We start from the raw sequence: 15,415 nt of genomic DNA on the forward strand, positions 1-15,415 counted from the left end.
GAAAAATGCCCAAGGGCCATGTCTAGCACGGTCACTTACAAATGACTGATGGGAGATCAATACAGACAGAGTGGGAATGCAGCTTTGTCACTAGGATATGTAGTTAGTATGTGATTAGCTTTAAGTATCACTGACTTAGATGTAGATGGGCAGTAAAGTGCTTAGCAGCCAGTCAGCATGATGGCTGCACGTACACAGCAGTTAATGGAGCAAAAGCAGTGTATTATCATTAGGCATCCAGGAGGGCACACTGAACCCATTTTGGAGTTTTAAGAGCAGGTCAGCAGAGCTTGTGCTCTTAACTAAATACATCTGTTGAAGGCATTTGTTTAGCTTTTCTCTGTAGGAAGTCCACTTCTAGGATTCGGAAAGATCAAGCATCTCTTCAAACCTCTTCAAACATTATCACAGAAGGAACAAAAATGGACCATAGTGAAAAAGTAAAACAAAACAAAACGCACCACCTAAGCCTTATGACTGGACAAACATAAAAGAATATGTCTTTTTGAGGTTTGAATGGCCAAAAGAATTAAGAAGAATAAAGTTTTTCACTTTTGGTAGCCATCTTCCTTAGTTGTTCCATTTTTCGGGAATGTTTCCAACTTTCTTTAGATATTTATTTACCCTGGCATTTCTCAATTCTCAATGTGTGTGTTTTTAATTAGGAAGGTTGAAGCATTAAAATCGTGAGTTAGATATTTAGTAAATTAAAAATACAGCTGCTAGCTGCTAGAAGGCCAACTTATTTCCATCTTTTGTTTCTTTTGCAAACAAGTCCATGTGGAGGAGAAGAGTGGGTGTTCCAGCCTGAATTAAGTCTACCGAAGTGAGAGACAGGAATAAACTTATCAGTTCCTTTATAATTGTTAAGCCATTGTCATCACCTGCTAATTTTTTTGTTTGGTAACTTCTGTTTCTTTCTGATAATGCAATATGAAATGTTTTTTTAAATGCTAGGTCGTCAAATAAGCCATATAAATAGAAATGCTATGATATTTGATGCTATGGTGAACGTGAAGGAAATACTTGTTATTAAAGAGTCTTGGCTCTTTTGTCTAAATAACCTAAAGTTATCTTCACTGCTGACATTGACATGGCTTTGCTACTGTGATTATAACACACTGTGGTGATTTTTCTGGGGGTTATTCAAAAGATGCTGCCTTGAGATCCTTGGTTAGACATAATGGCCTTTAGATTCTTCTTGTCATTCCAAACATATACAAAATTTCATCCATCCATGAGTTTTAGTTGGTTAAAGTGGTGGTTTAAATAAATCAAAAATCAAAAATCTGTTAAATAAAGCTATCAAGTCTTCCATCCTTTTCGCAATGACCTTCCACTTGTCTTTTCTCTCACTAGCAAAGAGTGTTCTCACATTTCAGTCTTGTGGCGTACATACTGAAATTATTTTTCTGGTGTCCTAATCTTTCCAAGGCCATGAATATGCCAGTAATCTGCAGCCTAGGGCTATCACTTGCCATCTTAATGGACCCTTAGAATGCAGTTAATTACAGAGAGAAATTTGGGTATCCAACTGTCAAGGGAAGCTGATGCACTTACATGCCACAGCATTTGGAGTGTTCCTGCTGCAATGATCTCCATTTCAATGAACTTTAACATTCTTACACACTTTCCCACTTAAAATGGAGGTGACCCAGAAAAGCCCAAGGCTTAATGTAGACTATCATAAGCATAATATTTGAGCGGGACTTTCAGCAGTATCCATATAATCACCATTACCCTCCCCGCCATTAAACTACTATAATGCACATATCATCACCTAATTAAAACTGGACCAAAGCCACTAATGAAACTGTGATGTGGGTCACTGAATCTTAAAGCATTTGTACAAAAGTGAAGGGTGCTGCCTGGGAGGTGCAATGCTATCTCCCATGCACTCGGTTCAGTTATATATTTATTATCATGAGTAGCAATACTCTCCTGCTATTATTCTTAAAAATGTTTATAGGCCACCTTCATGATTCACTCAAGGCGGCTTACATCAGAAAATATGAAAATAAAGCTTCTAATAGAGACAAGGAAAAAAATTCTACTACTTCTTCTACATTCACAGCATTAATAAACCAATAGTAATAAAACCTCATTCAACCAGAGACTAAAATACAATTTAACAGCTTTAGCAGCCTCAAAGAGCAGAAAGGTATCTCTCAAGAGTAAGCTACCAAGGGAGGAAAAGGGTCTTCAGGGCCTTTCAGAAGATCTGCAATGTAATAATTTCATGGAGGTCTGCTGGAAATGAATGCCAGAACCATGGGGCCACCATGGAGGTCCACTCCCTTGTGCCTATAAACTTCACTAAACATGTATGTGATGAGAGTTCAGTGTTAGGCATCTGCTTAGCATTCTGCTTGTGTCTGCATGGTTCCTTGTAAATAATTCTATCTCTTAAAAATACAGTGGTACCTCTGGTTACGAACTTAATTTTTTCCAGAGGTCCGTTCTTAACCTGAAACCGTTCTTAACCTGAGGCGTGCTTTCACTAATGGGGCCTCCCGCTGCTGCTGAGCTGCCGCTGCGCAATTTCTGTTCTTATCCTGAGGTAAAGTTTTTAACCCGAGGTACTACTTCCGGGTTAGCGGAGTCTGTAACCCGAAGTGTTTGCAACCCGAAGTGTTTGTAAACCGAGATACCACTGTATTTAATTTTCAGTGCTGATGAAAACGTACAGCTTTTCTAAACAAATGTCCTGATTTAAAGTTCACAATGATATTCTCTCTCCTCCTTCCCAGTTGGGTATCTCCATTGCAAAAGTAACTGATAAGTTTGGGTGGTTGCCGCTGTTGTTTAAAATTAGCCCCACTGAGTGGAGAAAGCCTATCAAATTTCATATAAATAGGTTCAAGAGGTTTGTGCCAGGTATAAAGACTTGAAAAAAGCCTTGTTTTTAAAAGAAAAATTCATAGTAAAACTGAATGAATTTTCAGGCACAGTAGCCCTTTCTGAGCTGATGGAGCCTGTACATCCTATACATTTCCAGAAGTATAGATGTAGAGCAGTTGGTGCAAGAATCATAGAGTTGGAAGCAACAATGAGGGTCATTTAGTTCAAGCAGCTGCAATGCAGGAATCGTTTGCCCACCACAGGGCTTGAACCCACAATCCTGACATTAAGAGTTTACCAACTGAGTTTTCCCTTCCTTCTGCCAGGTATTTTCTAACATTGCCTCAAGTTTTAAAAAGAACCAAATATATATGAGGAAAAAAATGAATCTAAATCCAGTGATTCATCCCAGTTGCTGAAAGCAGAACTCTTCCATGGCTGCAAATAAACTGCTTCTTGTGATTGTGGATATAGATATGTTTGACTTTCCTTCCTAAAGGTCCCCAGTGACCCTGCGGTTTCACCATTTTGGCAGTGCAAAGCAAAATAATTAATTTAGTCGAAATCCAAACATATTTATAACTTCATTATTGAACTTGTTTGTGGTGGGAGGTTTTTGTTTTGTTTCGTTTTTGGTCTTGTCAATAGTTACTTTGCAAAAATACAGCTGCAGCTGCCAAGGAGATGATTCTTATGAAGAGAGAAGCTAAGCAAAGCTTATTATTGATCAGTAGACTCAGACATTAATGGAAATAGCTAAATTGGAAAAGATCCTCTTTACACACTATGGCAAATTGTATTTATTTGATCAGGTAGGGCAACCTTTTATTGAACGGTGTACAGCCTTTGCTGTTAAACAGGCTTATTTTCATTTTTGCACAGCTTCAAATAGTTCTGGAGATGGCAACATTTCCTTTTTTTATTCTCTCTCCGTAGCTCTCTTTTCCTATCAAGGTTTGAACCAAATCTTGATTGTTTCTATATATTACATGAAATGTATTGCTGCAGCTTATCTCCATGGGTTTTCTATACAGCCCTTTTGCCTTCACTGGACTTGGGATGCCATTTATTCCTCCTAAAATTGGGAAATATTCCTCATATGTAAAGATCACACTTTGAGCACACACATGCTCACTATACACACCCTCTCTACATAACAACACACACACACGCGCGCACAAAGAGAGAGATCACCTAGGCCAGTGTTTCTCAACCTGTGGGTCCCCAGATGCTGTTGGACTACAATTCCCATCACCCCTAGCTAGCAAGGCCAGAGGTCAGGGATGATGGGAGTTGTAGTCCAACAACATCTGGGGACCCACAGGTTGAGAACCACTACTAGGCTTTGCTCCTTAAACCCCATCACTGCGTCTCCCAATTTTCCTCCTCATCACTCTATAGGTTCCTCTTATTTTCTTGTAGCACGACCACGGCGGTGGAATACAGCATTTCTGATGTTAGATATATTTCAATAAATAAATACAAATCTGATGAGGGCCAAAAACATGCCTTTATTTCCACCCTGCACTTCCTGAAAAGCTCTGCATGTTAAACTTTCTTCTTCCAAATGTCCAAAATAAGAACAAGTTTTGACAAGACAGAGTTTGATTGAAACAGCACGACACTGGCAAATTGCACACTCCACTGGAATTTGGACTTTGCCCATCTACAAGGTACTGATTATATTGTGCATGCCTTGGCCTGTGCCACATATGAGGAAAGATTCCTTTTTGGACTTTTGCACATAGAAAAGAGGGAGGATTTTACACACTGGGGATGAATGTTAGAAAGAAAAGAATGGGCATTGCGGAAATCAATCTCTCTTTTATACACTTCCAAATTATTCTCCTAAAAGAGAGGCCTCCAGCCGCTCTGTCAGTCATGATAAAGCTATCACTCTGAGATATATTACAGGTTTTCTTTTCATGTTTTCAATGGAAAACATCCCACAGGTGTGTTTACATTACCGGAAAATATATGAAGATTAATTATATGTCTGAGGCCTGAAATTTATCAACATATATTTTTTGAAGATTTCAGCTGGCTTAAAATGAATGGCTTTTAAAACATGCTAGCTAGAAAGTTTTGAGGAAAATAAAGCACTTTCAGGAACACGCACACACAACACCCAGAAATAACTGATCTATTTTAGTGAGTTTGTGGCAGAAGTCTATTCTTTCTATTGTTTGGATAAAATGTAGGTGAGGAAAAACAGTGAAGAACCAAACTTTTTTTTAAAAAAAACCAGTTGATTGTTCTCTGAAATAAGATAAGTCTGACCACCAGAAGCCAAATAGCACAACTTCTTTAATAGCAGAACCCAGCCTTTCAGCAGCACTAACTAGATCATTGCTATTAAACTGTACCACCAAGTACAACCGCTTTAGAAAGGATTGCAAGCAAGGCTGGAGCTGTGACTGGGAGAGTGTATTCTCCAGCTCAACATCCCTGAGTCTAGGCCTTGAGATGTAGAAGAGGCTCGATTGTGGAGAGACTACTGTTATGTAGAGAAGCAAAGATCGAAGAACTAGTATATATACCAAAAATTTCATGTTGCCTGCCAGTTATAAGGGCTGTGTGATGGGATAATGAGCTGCTTGTGCGTAAAAGCTGAATCCCTCAGAGCTTTGCATAGGTCTCAAAGCTCTGCCTTTACGGGAGCCCTCAAAGCATGACTCCCTCAATCGCTGGCAGAATCCGTCAGTGGACGCTTCCGGAATTTACGCCAACATAAGAGTTCCTTAACGGAAACTCTATGTCTGGATTTTCTGCGTGACAGTTTCCTGCGTGGAGTAGGCGTCCCCAGCGGAGGTCCTGAGCCCTCCCCGCTGTTCTCACTGGAAGCATCTTGGAGCCATCCCTCCGCCTGAGTTTCTGCAGGAACTCTCCCTCTCCCCCTGCTGGTTCCTTCCTCAGCATCTGAGGGTCTCTTAACCTCCTTGAGCCCTTCCACCACCTGACTCTCCGATGGCAGTTCCCTGACAGGCTGCTATACTCATAGGCCCTTGTGCACCAAAAGGGAACTTTGATATTGAAATACAGACATCCCCAGGTATTGACATAAGCTAAGACTTGGCTTCAGACCCAGAGATGGGTGAATCTGTCAATCTCAGCTACTCTCAGTTTCTCAGTTCCTCATTTTCCCAATCTTAAATTTAATTCTCTGCATTTCTACAGTGATTTATGGTTTGTTTGTTTTTTTAAAAAATCCTCGTTGAAAATTCACCATAATTTTATGTGGATTTTTCCCAATAGACACATTCTTCATGAAATTCTGACTAACCCGCCCCCATTTGTTTGCCAGTTCCCCCTAACATAATGCATTTTGTATGTTATTTTCATGAATGCATGTATTTTTATGCTCACCTTGCCCTAATATACCCGTTTTATGCAAATTTTGTGATTGGAGAACTGCGCTGCAAAGTATTAAAGTGCATATTTCAAAGGATAATTGTGCTTCGATTCACAAATTGGTTCAAAAAAATGAAAACAATTTCTCTGCCATCCCTCCTCAGACCCCAAGACCCCATTGTCTAGGCCTCATGGCCCTTGATAAAGGTAGTGACACTCTCAACCTCCGCGAGTTTCACATGAAATCTGCTGAATAAACGGTGCACCTCGAACTGAAGAAAATTGAACAGAGGCTCAAAAGTCTGTTGACTTATAAAACATACTTGGTCCACTGACTATTCAAGTATGTATAAAGCATTAACTTGTTAGACATGTAACAAAGAAAGAAGCCCTCTTCAGGCAGTCAGACTGAAGATGTATTCAAATGTAGTCAGCTAGTGAAATAACTATCCACATCAGAAAAATCTTCAAACCTAAACTGAATCGAAAGCTAGCCATTCTTGCTCTTACTTAACCCAAAGTAATAAATATCTGTATAGTTTAAGAGCAGAAGGGTGTTTTAATATTGATCTAGTGATGCTGGCAGCTTTCTCCTTCTTCTCAACCAAGGACTGCCTATTTTGAATGCATCCACTGAAGTCTTGAACTTGCAGTACTCACTTCCCCACAACTGCTCATAACTGGTTTTAGAAATGTATAGCAGTAATTTAAACTGCAGGAGACTGCTGTGTGGGTGGGGGTGGGGGAGAAGAAACTGGTGCCTGATTTAAATAACCATCTTGACAAGCAACATCCAAATAATCTACAGTAGTTCAAATGTATTGGTCTCATTCTGGGAATTGAAGTTAGCCCAAGAAAGGTTTTTGATTTACTGCTGTTCAAGACCTAGACAAACAAATATATAACCATACATATTATTTATATACTTCCAATTGATGCTGGAGTAGCACTTAGGCAATGAAGTATGAGCTGCAATCTAAACAAGGAAAAGAAATCTCTATGCATTATACATCTTCGTTAATATACAAAAACTGAACACCTAGTCAATAGCACTCAAAATGGCCTAGACTCTTATCAGCAAAGTTCATACTTCAAACATTTTAGGTAACTGGCATGCTTACAACTCGAATTAAGAGGAGAAAAGACATTACTGTTTATTACTTTGTTTGAAATAGTCATATCTTGTCTTCCTGCAGGAGGTATCCATTACTGAAGTGCAAAACATTCCGAATTCATAGAGGGGGAGAAGAAAGATTCTAATTCATTGGCAACGAGCCAGATATTTTAAAGCCATCAAATAGCCTTAATAACCACAGGGCAACACTTGAACAAAGCCATATAGACTGTCTACTATGATTTTTTTTCTACACATCTTAAATTTGCCCTCTTAGGTGTCAAGGTGTCAAGGTATGAATGGTCTTTGTTGCTCCTGGGGCAAGTAAAAATTATTAATTGTAGCAAAGTTATTATGGCAGTGGTCAGTCTAAGTAGTGATTCCAGAGTTTGGTACAGAATCATGAAACAGGTTGAGGAATTGAGAAATCAAGCAATGCCAAGGGCTCATACTCAAGGCTAACCAAGGATTTATTACGCTAGCAGTATGAGAAACTGCTTTCCCGTGGATTACTATTGTGGTAACCATATGTATACTGGAACCAAGTAGGTGGGGCAAAATATGTTTTTCATCCCCAATAAAGTAAAGGTAAAGGACCCCTGGACAGTTAAGTCCAGTCAAAGCTGACTATGGGATGTAGCACTCATCTCACTTTTCAGGCCAAGGGAGCTGGCATTTGTCCACAGACAGCTTTCCTGGTCATGTGGCCACTACTAAACCACTACAAGCTCATGGAGGACTGTGACAAATGCCAGAGTGCATGGAAACACCATTTACCTTCTCGCTGCAGGGGTACCTATTTATCTACTTGCACTAGTGTGCTTTTGAGTTGCTAGGTTGGCAGAAGCTGCGACAGAGCAATGGGAGCTCACCCCATCGCATGGATTCAAACTTCTGACCTTCTGATCCGCAAACCAAAGAGGTTCAGTGGTTTAGACCACAGCACCACCCACTCACCCCTAGTGGAAAGGATTGCAATGACTGGGTAGGAAGGAACCATTTGATTTGCCCGGCTGCTAAGGATCAGGCTAACACATGGCTATCCCAGCATCATGGGTAGTTGCTTCCATGCTAGTACAATACAGTGAGAAGTTGGTTCAAATGTCTAGCCAAAGTCATAGGCTAGCAGATAATGTATGTTCTAATAGTATTACCTCTTTTGAAATGGGCAACATGTAAGCCTGTGGTTGAATAATTACTGAATAAAAATGAGAAAAAAATAAAACTAGTCAGATATTGGAGGTGAGGAAATGAAGAGGCAGGCAGAAGGCAAGAGAATAAAGAGACAATGAACATCTGCTTGTTGCAGGGCTTCATTCCTTGATTTGTGTCTGTGTTCAGAGTAAGTAAACTTTTCATTTCAAAACAAATTAAATACTGAAACTACATACAATGCCCGCAGCATCCAACTCTTCTGATTCCAGAGACTGCCTCTAATAACATATATATCACAAAATGTTTAAAACAAACAAAAAAAGTACATTCTAGGCATTGCTGGGGAAAGTTTTTCAAGGCCAACTGATACCTGTTCTTGGCCTAATTCTTAAAGGCAGTTATTCTGGATTAATTTTAAGTTTCCTAATTACCTATGTAATCCTATTAAAGTCAACAAAGCTCCTCTAGCACAGGCAAGTTATAGACTAAAGCCTTCATCACTTGCATCCCGATCCTGACAAATATGTTTTGCTGATCTGAAGGAAGACTTGCATCTGTCGTGGGCTGAGAGAGATCCAGCTGCTCAGCTCCACTCTCACCTCAAAACACCTCCTCGTGAGCAGAGGCTGAAGGGCAACGTGAAGGAAGATCAAAGATGAGGGTGGGAAATGCCACCTGAATATTCACCTCACCACGGAAACACTTCCATTCCTGATGCTAGACTTGAAAGCTGATTTTATTGTAAGAATCGTTCATAATTCGCTTTCAAAACCCTTTAGGACTATGAAGCAGGATATAAGTAGAATATAAGCACAATACATTTCTGCTTCAAACCTTGGTTATTTTTTGATACCAACTGAAGACTCTTCTCCTCTGCCAGGTTTCCTGAAGGCCACTTACATCCCTGAAAGTTATTTGTGCACTGAATGACATGGTTATTCTGACTGGTGTAATTGATGGATAGAAGATGGTTTTGCTTTAAAGTGTATGTTATTTTGTTTTAATTGTGTATTGTGCTTTAAGTGTCATGACCTACTCCCAAATTAAAAGGTGGGGTATAAATCTAACAGAGAAAGGATCTGCAACTAGTGAGAAGAGACACCAAAATCACTGGGTGTTCCCCACTTCGCTGGTGACATTATCTCTACCTGGGCAGGTGATGGTGAAGACACTTTTCCCCATTATCCTCTTCTTTTTACACCTGGCAATCAGCAGGATGCAAGGAGACAGTGAAAGTATTTTCCAGTGTGCTCTTCTTCTGTCATAGTTCTGGCAATGGGAAGACAAAATGTAGGAAAACAGGTCTCATGACAGAAAAAGAGTTAAATGTAAGGAGAATGCTTGACTATTAGCTTGTAGGAGTGCACAGTCAGGCTATGGAGGCAGAAATTCTCCTCCCTTTCTGTCCTGCATAACCACGTGCTGTTTAAATGGAACAAACCACATGCACTGTGCATGCAGTCCTGGCTGTTGCATGACCAGACGTGAAAGCCCCAGCCCCCAGAGATCATAAGAAAGGAATAAAGACTCTGACAACATTATGGAATTAAAAATTAGGCCACAACTTTATTAAACTTCTGAATGTAGGAAGATCTTGGCTTAGGCCTTGGGCATGTATCCTTCCCAGCTCCCCAGCTGGGGGAACTGGGGCACATCAGGGTAAATGGGATATGGGGGTGTTCTGTGAGATGTAAATGTAGCAGGCAGCCTAGCCCATATCCCCACATGCAGGGTAGTTCACTGACAACCTTTCAGTGTATGGCCAGTGACACCCATTATATAACCCCTTTAAGAGGGAACCCTGGAATCACCGCCGCAGGGGGGTGAATCACCATTTCACACCCCCGCCCAGCCCATTAAAGGGAAGAAAAGACTAAAGGATTCCACCCAAGGCCATAACCGCCAAAATTGTGACGAATTGCTACAGGGAAGACAAAACCTGCCAATGCAGGAAAATTTCTTTGCGGTCCTTCAACAGCAACCAGTCAAAGACCACAGCAGCACCTGCTAAACAGGAAGAAAGAGTTAACCTGCAGACAAGAAAACATTAAACAAAGGGAGGGTGGGGAGGGTGAATCTCCAGAGCTGACTGCCTGACTATCGTCGGCTCCACCCCCTATTTATAAATGGGGCTGGTCCCGCCTCCCAGCAAGAAACTTGGGTGTGAACCTCCAAATAATAACACTGAGAGGCAAGCCAGACCCCCTTCTACTAGTAAGTTCCCTGGGAACCGTAGCACTGAGCGCAATCCCACAAAGGGCACCCACACTATAAAGCATGAGTGCTCATTGCCATGAGCTGTGTGTATGTACAGGGGAGATTAGCACAGGCTGACATACTTTGCAAGCCTGGACTGTTAGAGACTGGAAGCACCGATCCCCAAATTAGAGTGGATGTATTTCAGGATGAGTATCTTTATTCCTTGTGGTGGGAGGTGGATAATTCCCAACATGAGGCATCAAGGAGTGGGCGATTTAAGGGAGCCCTCAAGTTGCTTAGACTGTGGGAGTGAGGCTGTACTGTTCTTACTGAAGTCATTCAAAAAACCTCAAATGGAAACATTGTGGGATAATCAAGCATTACAGGCTTAATTTCTCTTATTTTGTTTTTCCTTCCCACACTATAAAACGTAATGTGTTTGTATGCAGTTTATAAGGGCCCATCAAGCTTTTTTTAAAAAAAGCCTTCTGTTTGAAGTTTGCCTACTGTTGCTGCAAATAGAAACTTAGCATATGGTATAGTTGTAATTTGTCAAAGGAAAAAAGAAATACCTTCCATCTATCTACCTTGTGCATATGAAACACCTTCTCTTTGCATTTTCAAGTTCTTTGCTGGGGTGTGTGTAGATTGGGCTTTCAAAAGAAACTGTAGAAACCCAGAACAGACAGTGGCAGGGGGACATCACCAAACAATGGACCTCAGAGATGGACGAACTTTTCTCAGCTCCATTTGGAATTTCATCGCAAATGCAGGTGTCATTGAAGAATCGGGGTGGAGTGTGGTGAATTTTGCAAGTTCTAAATTGGTTCACATTTTTTGGTGCGTATATGCTTCTTTTACAGGCCACATGTGTTTTCACACAGTGGCAGGGGGACATCACCAAACAATGGAACTCAGAGATGGACAAACTTTTCTCAGCTCCATTTGGAATTTCATTGCAAATGCAGGTGTCATTGAAGAATCGGGGTGGAGTGTGGTGAATTTTGCAAGTTCTAAATTGGTTCACATTTTTTGGTGCGTATATGCTTCTTTTACAGGCCACATGTGTTTTCACACAGTATCTCTTGGGAGCGCCAGGCAAGAGTTTTATGGCAAGGAAGTGCTTAGGAGATATCTTCTGAAAAGTTCCAGGTATTATGAGCAGGGGAAAGTCCTATATGAAGCCTGCCATTCCAATCAATCAGTCAGTTGGTTCAATCTGACTATTATTTCTGAACTACAGCAGCATCACTAGAACACTATAGTGTTTATACTTGATTTTCCCTTTACAATCCCAATTCACTTCATTGGGGACAACTGAAGTTTGATTGTGACTTGGTGACACTCCAGGAGCAGCTGAACGGAGAAATGAGACCTTTATGAAAGCTTTAAAATGGTTAAGAAAATGTAGAAAATTTGCTAATAGGAGGGGAATAGTACTTCCAGATATGATTAAAAATAAATTAGATTAATCACGTATTTCAGAATGTATTGGCAACCTTTTATGCATATTAAATGTCAGAAGAGAGAAATTTGTTAGTAGCAAGATTCCTAAGTCAGCAACTCAAGCTGCTGATGCAGTCTCCCGGGGAGGCAGGTGTGGAATCATTTCTTTACATGACCTGATTATGAAGGGAGTAGAGCTTCTGTTTTATATATATATATATTGGGGGGGGTGTATATTTTGGTGGTAGGCACATGCTTCGCATGCTGGAGATCTATACCTCAATCCCTGCCAACTCTGGAAAATGGTAACAGAGGATGTGAAAGACCTCTGCCAAAGAGGAGACAGTGCTACTCAAATACTGCCATTCAAATTAGACAAGGCTTGGCTCCATGGGCAAATCATCTGACCAGGTAGAAGGCAGGTTCATAACTTCCCATATCTTTTTTCCAAGGACTGGTGTTTAAAAACCTAAATTGCCTGTGAACCCTGATCTGGACTCGGCATGAGATCTGGATGCCAAGGGGGCGGAGATGGGCTGCTTTTGCTTGCCAGGCTCTTTTTTTCATGGCAAGAGATTGGCAAATGAAGCGGGTAGGACTGGGGTCAAATCCAGAATCTTTTCTTTCCCCTTCAAAGCAAGTAAATAATTTTGAAGCAAGATTTAGTAAACAAAGCCTAGCTTTGGGTTCTTGTAGTAAAAAGAAACAAGGGCTGAAATTGCCTTAGGCCTTGAAACACAAGATATTTTCATTATCTTTCCTCACTGAGCTGTGTTGCCATTCATTGCACACCCTTAGAAACCACCAGTAGTTCCCTTGATAGATGAGTGGCATCTTCTCCAAGTCTCTTTCTTTCTGTCTCTCTCCTTTGGTTGCCAAATTGCCTATGCTATGTTATAATTTCCATAAATGAGCAAGCAGGAGGCTTCCTTCCTTCAAAAACACATCAGAGCCCCACAAGCGGCCCAATCAAACACTGAAATCCCTTGAAAGGGGTCAAACTGTTTGAATGAAGTGCTCAAGGATGCCTAATTCCTCGCCCCAACCAAAGGGTTCCCTGCCTCCTTTGCTTAGAACGTTTTTCAAGCTTAATGTGAGTCGATACTGTGATGCAGTGGCAAAAAAACCCCCATAATGCTATAGTGTCCAGATCAAGGAAAGAAATATTACCACTCTATTCTGGTCAGGTGTGATCAGACCACACCTGGAATACCTTGTCCAGTTCTGGGTGCCACAGTTTCAGAAGGATATTGTCAAGCTGGAACGTGAGCAGAGGAGGGCGACCAAGATGATCAAGGCTCTGGAAACCAAACCTTCTGTGGAACGGTTGAAGTTGTTGGATATGTTTAGCAAGGAAAAGAGAAGGCCGGAGGCCTGCAGCACTTCTGTTTGTCCTGTGAATTGGAACAAATGTCAGTCAGGTTTTCTGTGGGGATTCAGCAGCAAACAGCGAGTTTTCCCTGGGAAAGCAGGGTAAGCAATAGGACAAAAAAGAAACCTCTTGGACAAAATCACAAGGCAAACAGGAATGTGGCTAAGCCAGAAAAGTGAGATGAGAGTCATCTTGAAATAGCTGAATGGCTGTTATATGGAAGATGGAGCAAGCTTGTTTTCTGCTGCTCCAGAGTGTAGGGCCCAAACCAATGGATTCAAGTTACAAGAAAGGAGATTCCAGCTAAACATTGGGAAGATTTTTTCTGGCAGTAAGAGCTCTTTGATGGGGGAGCAAACTGTCTAGAAAGATGGTGAACTCTTCTTCATTCGATGCTTTAAAATAAAGGTTGGGTGGCCATCTGCCATGGATTCTTTAGTTGTGATTACTGCATTGCAATGGATTGGACTAGAAGTCCCTCAATTAGTTTTAACAATGCACCTTTAATTTCTGGATATTGTGCATATTAATATATGTATTTAAATACTCATTGTCCTGGGCAATTCATGGATTTGCATGCCTCAGATTTCAGTCAATGATATAATTGTACTAAAACATTCCAAAAGAAGCTTGGGATCCCTTCCAGCAGTTTAAGAAAGAAATCCAGGCATTTGAAAAGCCAAAAGTACTTGCTCTGATTTATTGAGAAATCATCCTGTACATCTAGTATCTGGTAAAACTGTGACTGTTCAGGAGTCACAATTTAGAAAGATCCGTTGCCCATAAAATTAAGTTTTAATTCCCAATGGAGCAGAAACTGTTAAATTAAAGAAGCAGAGAATTTAGTTTCTTTGATCTAGGGAACGAAGGGAATTGGAGCAAATGTGCTCACCAACCTGTTTGTCTCAGGTGGGGTTGGGTCTAGGTGCAAGGAAGCAGAAACAGATAAAGCAGTAGACCTATTCTGACCTAACAAAAACATTTTTCTCCCATAATGAAATGAAATTTCTGCCTCTGATGTGCAACAGAGCTGGTAGCATCGTTTAATGGTTACTAGCCTTGATGGCTCTGCTCTGCTTCCACAGTCGGACTCTGTATGGTTCTGAGTACCAGTTGCTGGAAGCCACAAGGAGTGGGGAGAGTTGTGCTGGGGCCTCGCTTATGGTTTTCCCACAGGTATCTGGTTGACCACTGAGAAAGTAGGATTCTGGACTAGAAGTGTCACTGGACTGATCTAGCAGGCTCTTCTTATGTTCTTATTCTGAGTTGATGCAGACCAAGAAGAAAACCCATCATCACAGCCTGTTGCCCAGTCCCTCTGTATTGTACACAGATGTACCAACTTCACTAGGGAAGAGAATACATTGGTCACACATTTCAGCCAGAAGGCAGAAGAAGGGCATTTTAGGGAAGAGTTTCATAGCTCTAAAAAATAATTGATGCTAGAATCCATGCCAAGAAGATTAAGAAAGGCAAGGAGACAATACCCCAAATAATGCAACCACAAGTGATTGATGGAAATTTGATACTGAAGTGGGATGCAGTGTGTGTGTGTGTGTGTGTGTGTGTGTGTGTGATGGTTTCATTGGTGTCAAGAGTTACCTTTGAAACATGTCATGATGCTGTTACAATGCGGAAAAATCATGTATATATGTTTTACATCTAATTAATATTACAACATGATTTTCATGGATGCTGTGGTTGCCAAGCCACAGTTGGCAAGCCTGGCACACAGAACCACTAAAATATGGGCAATAATCGTTCCTTCCTGAGAATCCCCGCTTTCACTTAAAATTTTTGTGGCTCTCATGTTGTGAATATACACTTGGAACAAGCTGAAACGGAAATGCAGGGGCATAAATGTTCAGATTTTTTTTAAAAAATCAATATTTCATAGAATGACAATAAAGCATCATGGAAAGATTCCCTCCAAATTT

The 15,415-nt window shown here is 40.8% G+C and overlaps 1 long non-coding RNA gene across 1 annotated transcript in view; it reads right to left on the reverse strand.

Annotated features, from left to right (window-relative positions):
* LOC310848273 overlaps positions 1 to 15,415 on the reverse strand; it is a 127,426-nt gene that overhangs the window by 26,147 nt on the left and 85,864 nt on the right. Inside the window, exon 3 of the long non-coding RNA XR_014566260.1 lies at positions 9,610 to 9,730. This is a non-coding gene — a long non-coding RNA (uncharacterized lncRNA). The remainder of the gene's footprint in view (positions 1 to 9,609; positions 9,731 to 15,415) is intronic.

Source organism: Podarcis gaigeae, assembly GCF_964106915.1.
Source record: "Podarcis gaigeae genome assembly, chromosome: 7".
In the NCBI taxonomy this organism is placed as follows: domain Eukaryota; kingdom Metazoa; phylum Chordata; class Lepidosauria; order Squamata; family Lacertidae; genus Podarcis; species Podarcis gaigeae.